Below are 7,932 nucleotides of genomic sequence, written 5' to 3'. Positions count from 1 at the left end.
GCGCTCCACACAATTGAATTAGAGACGCCGTTGATTTTCTATGGGAATTGCAGAAATGACTTCTAAGCCTCAAAATAATGACTTTTTTTTCCTAAGGTGGTAGGAATGAAACTCAGTGCGGGCTGGATGGGGTCCCCCCTGGGCACCGCAGACCTAAGCTTGTTTAACTCCTACCTCTTAAAGGGACCGAGAAAAAATGACCTTTTTCTGCACTCCAATGTAAGTCAATGGGGCGATTTTTTTGGCTATGTGCTAGAAATGAAATTCAGTGCGGATTGGATGACAGGCACCCTAGGCACCCAGGATCGGCTTTAGTTTCACGTGTATCTCTTAAGCCGGCAGAGAAAACCCACCTGATATGCGCTCCACACAATTGAATAGAGACGCCGTTGATTTTCTATGGGAATTGCAGAAATGACTTCTAAGCCTCAAAATAATGACTTTTTTTCCTAAGGTGGTAGGAATGAAACTCAGTGTGGGCTGGATGGGGTCCCCCCTGGGCACCGCAGACCTAAGCTTGTTTAACTCCTACCTCTTAAAGGGACCGAGAAAAAATGACCTTTTCTGCACTCCAATGTAAGTCAATGGGGCGATTTTTTGGCTATGTGCTAGAAATGAAATTCAGTGCGGATTGGATGACAGGCACCCTAGGCACCCAGGATCGGCTTTAGTTTCACGTGTATCTCTTAAGCCGGCAGAGAAAATCCACCTGATATGCGCTCCACACAATTGAATAGAGACGCCATTGATTTTCTATGGGAATTGCAGAAATGACTTCTAAGCCTCAAAATAATGACTTTTTTTTCCTAAGGTGGTAGGAATGAAACTCAGTGCGGGCTGGATGGGGTCCCCCCTGGGCACCGCAGACCTAAGCTTGTTAACTCCTACCTCTTAAAGGGACCGAGAAAAAATGACCTTTTCTGCACTCCAATGTAAGTCAATGGGGCGATTTTTTGGCTATGTGCTAGAAATGAAATTCAGTGCGGATTGGATGACAGGCACCCTAGGCACCCAGGATCGGCTTTAGTTTCACGTGTATCTCTTAAGCCGGCAGAGAAAACCCACCTGATATGCGCTCCACACAATTGAATAGAGACGCCAGTTGATTTTCTATGGGAATTGCAGAAATGACTTCTAAGCCTCAAAATAATGACTTTTTTTCCTAAGGTGGTAGGAATGAAACTCAGTGCGGGCTGGATGGGGTCCCCCCTGGGCACCGCAGACCTAAGCTTGTTTAACTCCTACCTCTTAAAGGGACCGAGAAAAAATGACCTTTTCTGCACTCCAATGTAAGTCAATGGGGCGATTTTTTGGCTATGTGCTAGAAATGAAATTCAGTGCGGATTGGATGACAGGCACCCTAGGCACCCAGGATCGGCTTTAGTTTCACGTGTATCTCTTAAGCCGGCAGAGAAAATCCACCTGATATGCGCTCCACACAATTGAATAGAGACGCCATTGATTTTCTATGGGAATTGCAGAAATGACTTCTAAGCCTCAAAATAATGACTTTTTTTCCTAAGGTGGTAGGAATGAAACTCAGTGTGGGCTGGATGGGGTCCCCCCTGGGCACCGCAGACCTAAGCTTGTTTAACTCCTACCTCTTAAAGGGACCGAGAAAAAATGACCTTTTCTGCACTCCAATGTAAGTCAATGGGGCGATTTTTTTGGCTATGTGCTAGAAATGAAATTCAGTGCGGATTGGATGACAGGCACCCTAGGCACCCAGGATCGGCTTTAGTTTCACGTGTATCTCTTAAGCCGGCAGAGAAAATCCACCTGATATGCGCTCCACACAATTGAATAGAGGACGCCATTGATTTTCTATGGGAATTGCAGAAATGACTTCTAAGCCTCAAAATAATGACTTTTTTTCCTAAGGTGGTAGGAATGAAACTCAGTGCGGGCTGGATGGGGTCCCCCCTGGGCACCGCAGACCTAAGCTTGTTTAACTCCTACCTCTTAAAGGGACCGAGAAAAAATGACCTTTTCTGCACTCCAATGTAAGTCAATGGGGCGATTTTTTTGGCTATGTGCTAGAAATGAAATTCAGTGCGGATTGGATGACAGGCACCCTAGGCACCCAGGATCGGCTTTAGTTTCATGTGTATCTCTTAAGCCGGCAGAGAAAACCCACCTGATATGCGCTCCACACAATTGAATAGAGACGCCGTTGATTTTCTATGGGAATTGCAGAAATGACTTCTAAGCCTCAAAATAATGACTTTTTTTTCCTAAGGTGGTAGGAATGAAACTCAGTGCGGGCTGGATGGGGTCCCCCCTGGGCACCGCAGACCTAAGCTTGTTTAACTCCTACCTCTTAAAGGGACCGAGAAAAAATGACCTTTTCTGCACTCCAATGTAAGTCAATGGGGCGATTTTTTTGGCTATGTGCTAGAAATGAAATTCAGTGCGGATTGGATGACAGGCACCCTAGGCACCCAGGATCGGCTTTAGTTTCACGTGTATCTCTTAAGCCGGCAGAGAAAATCCCACCTGATATGCGCTCCACACAATTGAATAGAGACGCCATTGATTTTCTATGGGAATTGCAGAAATGACTTCTAAGCCTCAAAATAATGACTTTTTTTTCCTAAGGTGGTAGGAATGAAACTCAGTGCGGGCTGGATGGGGTCCCCCCTGGGCACCGCAGACCTAAGCTTGTTTAACTCCTACCTCTTAAAGGGACCGAGAAAAAATGACCTTTTCTGCACTCCAATGTAAGTCAATGGGGCGATTTTTTTGGCTATGTGCTAGAAATGAAATTCAGTGCGGATTGGATGACAGGCACCCTAGGCACCCAGGATCGGCTTTAGTTTCACGTGTATCTCTTAAGCCGGCAGAGAAAACCCACCTGATATGCGCTCCACACAATTGAATTAGAGACGCCGTTGATTTTCTATGGGAATTGCAGAAATGACTTCTAAGCCTCAAAATAATGACTTTTTTCCTAAGGTGGTAGGAATGAAACTCAGTGCGGGCTGGATGGGGTCCCCCCCTGGGGGGGGGGGGGGGGGGGGGGGGGGGGGGGGGGGGGGGGGGGGGGGGGGGGGGGGGGGGGGGGGGGGGGGGGGGGGGGGGGGGGGGGGGGGGGGGGGGGGGGGGGGGGGGGGGGGGGGGGGGGGGGGGGGGGGGGGGGGGGGGGGGGGGGGGGGGGGGGGGGGGGGGGGGGGGGGGGGGGGGGGGGGGGGGGGGGGGGGGGGGGGGGGGGGGGGGGGGGGGGGGGGGGGGGGGGGGGGGGGGGGGGGGGGGGGGGGGGGGGGGGGGGGGGGGGGGGGGGGGGGGGGGGGGGGGGGGGGGGGGGGGGGGGGGGGGGGGGGGGGGGGGGGGGGGGGGGGGGGGGGGGGGGGGGGGGGGGGGGGGGGGGGGGGGGGGGGGGGGGGGGGGGGGGGGGGGGGGGGGGGGGGGGGGGGGGGGGGGGGGGGGGGGGGGGGGGGGGGGGGGGGGGGGGGGGGGGGGGGGGGGGGGGGGGGGGGGGGGGGGGGGGGGGGGGGGGGGGGGGGGGGGGGGGGGGGGGGGGGGGTGGGGGGGGGGGGGGGGGGGGGGGGGGGGGGGGGGGGGGGGGGGGGGGGGGGGGGGGGGGGGGGGGGGGGGGGGGGGGGGGGGGGGGGGGGGGGGGGGGGGGGGGGGGGGGGGGGGGGGGGGGGGGGGGGGGGGGGGGGGGGGGGGGGGGGGGGGGGGGGGGGGGGGGGGGGGGGGGGGGGTGGGGGGGGGGGGGGGGGGGGGGGGGGGGGGGGGGGGGGGGGGGGGGGGGGGGGGGGGGGGGGGGGGGGGGGGGGGGGGGGGGGGGGGGGGGGGGGGGGGGGGGGGGGGGGGGGGGGGGGGGGGGGGGGGGGGGGGGGGGGGGGGGGGGGGGGGGGGGGGGGGGGGGGGGGGGGGGGGTGGGGGGGGGGGGGGGGGGGGGGGGGGGGGGGGGGGGGGTGGGGGGGGGGGGGGGGGGGGGGGGGGGGGGGGGGGGGGGGGGGGGGGGGGGGGGGGGGGGGGGGGGGGGGGGGGGGGGGGGGGGGGGGGGGGGGGGGGGGGGGGGGGGGGGGGGGGGGGGGGGGGGGGGGGGGGGGGGGGGGGGGGGGGGGGGGGGGGGGGGGGGGGGGGGGGGGGGGGGGGGGGGGGGGGGGGGGGGGGGGGGGGGGGGGGGGGGGGGGGGGGGGGGGGGGGGGGGGGGGGGGGGGGGGGGGGGGGGGGGGGGGGGGGGGGGGGGGGGGGGGGGGGGGGGGGGGGGGGGGGGGGGGGGGGGGGGGGGGGGGGGGGGGGGGGGGGGGGGGGGGGGGGGGGGGGGGGGGGGGGGGGGGGGGGGGGGGGGGGGGGGGGGGGGGGGGGGGGGGGGGGGGGGGGGGGGGGGGGGGGGGGGGGGGGGGGGGGGGGGGGGGGGGGGGGGGGGGGGGGGGGGGGGGGGGGGGGGGGGGGGGGGGGGGGGGGGGGGGGGGGGGGGGTGGGGGGGGGGGGGGGGGGGGGGGGGGGGGGGGGGGGGGGGGGGGGGGGGGGGGGGGGGGGGGGGGGGGGGGGGGGGGGGGGGGGGGGGGGGGGGGGGGGGGGGGGGGGGGGGGGGGGGGGGGGGGGGGGGGGGGGGGGGGGGGGGGGGGGGGGGGGGGGGGGGGGGGGGGGGGGGGGGGGGGGGGGGGGGGGGGGGGGGGGGGGGGGGGGGGGGGGGGGGGGGGGGGGGGGGGGGGGGGGGGGGGGGGGGGGGGGGGGGGGGGGGGGGGGGGGGGGGGGGGGGGGGGGGTGGGGGTGGGGGGGGGGGGGGGGGGGGGGGGGGGGGGGGGGGTGGGGGGGGGGGGGGGGGGGGGGGGGGGGGGGGGGGGGGGGGTGGGGGGGGGGGGGGGGGGGGGGGGGGGGGGGGGGGGGGGGGGGGGGGGTGGGGGGGGGGGGGGGGGGGGGGGGGGGGGGGGGGGGGGGGGGGGGGGGGGGGGGGGGGGGGGGGGGGGGGGGGGGGGGGGTGGGGGGGGGGGGGGGGGGGGGGGGGGGGGGGGGGGGGGGGGGGGGGGGGGGGGGGGGGGGGGGGGGGGGGGGGGGGGGGGGGGGGGTGGGGGGGGGGGGGTGGGGGGGGGGGGGTGGGGGGGGGGGGGGGGGGGGGGGGGGGGGGGGGGGGGGGGGGGGGGGGGGGGGGGGGGGTGGGGGGGGGGGGGGGGGGGGGGGGGGGGGGGGGGGGGGGGGGGGGGGGGGGGGGGGGGGGGGTGGGGGGGGGGGGGGGGGGGGGGGGGGGGGGGGGGGGGGGGGGGGGGGGGGGGGGGGGGGGGGGGGGGGGGGGGGGGGGGGGGGGGGGGGGGGGGGGGGGGGGGGGGGGGGGGGGGGGGGGGGGGGGGGGGGGGGGGGGGGGGGGGGGGGGGGGGGGGGGGGGGGGGGGGGGGGGGTGGGGGGGGGGGGGGGGGGGGGGGGGGGGGGGGGGGGGGGGGGGGGGGGGGGGGGGGGGGGGGGGGGGGGGGGGGGGGGGGGGGGGGGGGGGGGGGGGGGGGGGGGTGGGGGGGGGGGGGGGGGGGGGGGGGGGGGGGGGGGGGGGGGGGGGGGGGGGGGGGGGGGGGGGGGGGGGGGGGGGGGGGGGGGGGGGGGGGGGGGGGGGGGGGGGGGGGGGGGGGGGTGGGGGGGGGGGGGGGGGGGGGGGGGGGGGGGGGGGGTGGGGGGGGGGGGGGGGGGGGGGGGGGGGGGGGGGGGGGGGGGGGGGGGGGGGGGGGGGGGGGGGGGGGGGGGGGGGGGGGGGGGGGGGGGGGGGGGGGGGGGGGGGGGGGGGGGGGGGGGGGGGGGGGGGGGGGGGGGGGGGGGGGGGGGGGGGGGGGGTGGGGGGGGGGGGGGGGGGGGGGGGGGGGGGGGGGGGGGGGGGGGGGGGGGGGGGGGGGGGGGGGGGGGGGGGGGGGGGGGGGGGGGGGGGGGGGGGGGGGGGGGGGGGGGGGGGGGGGGGGGGGGGGGGGGGGGGGGGGGGGGGGGGGGGGGGGGGGGGGGGGGTGGGGGGGGGGGGGGGGGGGGGGGGGGGGGGGGGGGGGGGGGGGGGGGGGGGGGGGGGGGGGGGGGGGGGGGGGGGGGGGGGGGGGGGGGGTGGGGGGGGGGGGGGGGGGGGGGGGGGGGGGGGGGGGGGGGGGGGGGGGGGGTGGGGGGGGGGGGGGGGGGGGGGGGGGGGGGGGGGGGGGGGGGGGGGGGGGGGGGGGGGGGGGGGGGGGGGGGGGGGGGGGGGGGGGGGGGGGGGGGGGGGGGGGGGGGGGGGGGGGGGGGGGGGGGGGGGGGGGGGGGGGGGGGGGGGGGGGGGGGGGGGGGGGGGGGGGGGGGGGGGGGGGGGGGGGGGGGGGGGGGGGGGGGGGGGGGGGGGGGGGGGGGGTGGGGGGGGGGGGGGGGGGGGGGGGGGGGGGGGGGGGGGGGGGGGGGGGGGGGGGGGGGGGGGGGGGGGGGGGGGGGGGGGGGGGGGGGGGGGGGGGGGGGGGGGGGGGGGGGGGGGGGGGGGGGGGGGGGGGGGGGGGGGGGGGGGGGGGGGGGGGTGGGGGGGGGGGGGGGGGGGGGGGGGGGGGGGGGGGGGGGGGGGGGGGGGGGGGGGGGGGGGGGGGGGGGGGGGGGGGGGGGGGGGGGGGGGGGGGGGGGGGGGGGGGGGGGGGGGGGGGGGGGGGGGGGGGGGGGGGGGGGGGGGGGGGGGGGGGGGGGGGGGGGGGGGGGGGGGGGGGGGGGGGGGGGGGGGGGGGGGGGGGGGGGGGGGGGGGGGGGGGGGGGGGGGGGGGGGGGGGGGGGGGGGGGGGGGGGGGGGGGGGGGGGGGGGGGGGGGGGGGGGGGGGGGGGGGGGGGGGGGGGGGGGGGGGGGGGGGGGGGGGGGGGGGGGGGGGGGGGGGGGGGGGGGGGGGGGGGGGGGGGGGGGGGGGGGGGGGGGGGGGGGGGGGGGGGGGGGGGGGGGGGGGGGGGGGGGGGGGGGGGGGGGGGGGGGGGGGGGGGGGGGGGGGGGGGGGGGGGGGGGGGGGGGGGGGGGGGGGGGGGGGGGTGGGGGGGGGGGGGGGGGGGGGGGGGGGGGGGGGGGGGGGGGGGGGGGGGGGGGGGGGGGGGGGGGGGGGGGGGGGGGGGGGGGGGGGTGGGGGTGGGGGGGGGGGGGGGGGGGGGGGGGGGGGGGGGGGGGGGGGGGGGGGGGGGGGGGGGGGGGGGGGGGGGGGGGGGGGGGGGGGGGGGGGGGGGGGGGGGGGGGGGGGGGGGGGGGGGGGGGGGGGGGGGGGGGGGGGGGGGGGGGGGGGGGGGGGGGGGGGGGGGGGGGGGGGGGGGGGGGGGGGGGGGGGGGGGGGGGGGGGGGGGGGGGGGGGGGGGGGGGGGGGGGGGGGGGGGGGGGGGGGGGGGGGGGGGGTGGGGGGGGGGGGGGGGGGGGGGGGGGGGGGGGGTGGGGGGGGGGGGGGGGGGGGGGGGGGGGGGGGGGGGGGGGGGGGGGGGGGGGGGGGGGGGGGGGGGGGGGGGGGGGGGGGGGGGGGGGGGGGGGGGGGGGGGGGGGGGGGGGGGGGGGGGGGGGGGGGGGGGGGGGGTGGGGGGGGGGGGGGGGGTGGGGGGGGGGGGGGGGGGGGGGGGGGGGGGGGGGGGGGGGGGGGGGGGGGGGGGGGGGGGGGGGGGGGGGGGGGGGGGGGGGGGGGGGGGGGGGGGGGGGGGGGGGGGGGGGGGGGGGGGGGGGGGGGGGGGGGGGGGGGGGGGGGGGGGGGGGGGGGGGGGGGGGGGGGGGGGGGGGGGGGGGGGGGGGGGGGGGGGGGGTGGGGGGGGGGGGGGGGGGGGGGGGGGGGGGGGGGGGGGGGGGGGGGGGGGGGGGGGGGGGGGGGGGGGGGGGGTGGGGGGGGGGGGGGGGGGGGGGGGGGGGGGGGGGGGGGGGGGGGGGGGGGGGGGGGGGGGGGGGGGGGGGGGGGGGGGGGGGGGGGGGGGGGGGGGGGGGGGGGGGGGGGGGGGGGGGGGGGGGGGGGGGGGGGGGGGGGGGGGGGGGGGGGGGGGGGGGGGGGGGGG

This window comes from Dendropsophus ebraccatus, unplaced genomic scaffold, assembly GCF_027789765.1.
Source record: "Dendropsophus ebraccatus isolate aDenEbr1 unplaced genomic scaffold, aDenEbr1.pat pat_scaffold_133_ctg1, whole genome shotgun sequence".
NCBI classification, from domain to species: Eukaryota; Metazoa; Chordata; class Amphibia; order Anura; family Hylidae; genus Dendropsophus; species Dendropsophus ebraccatus.
This window is presented reverse-complemented; position numbering follows the sequence as displayed.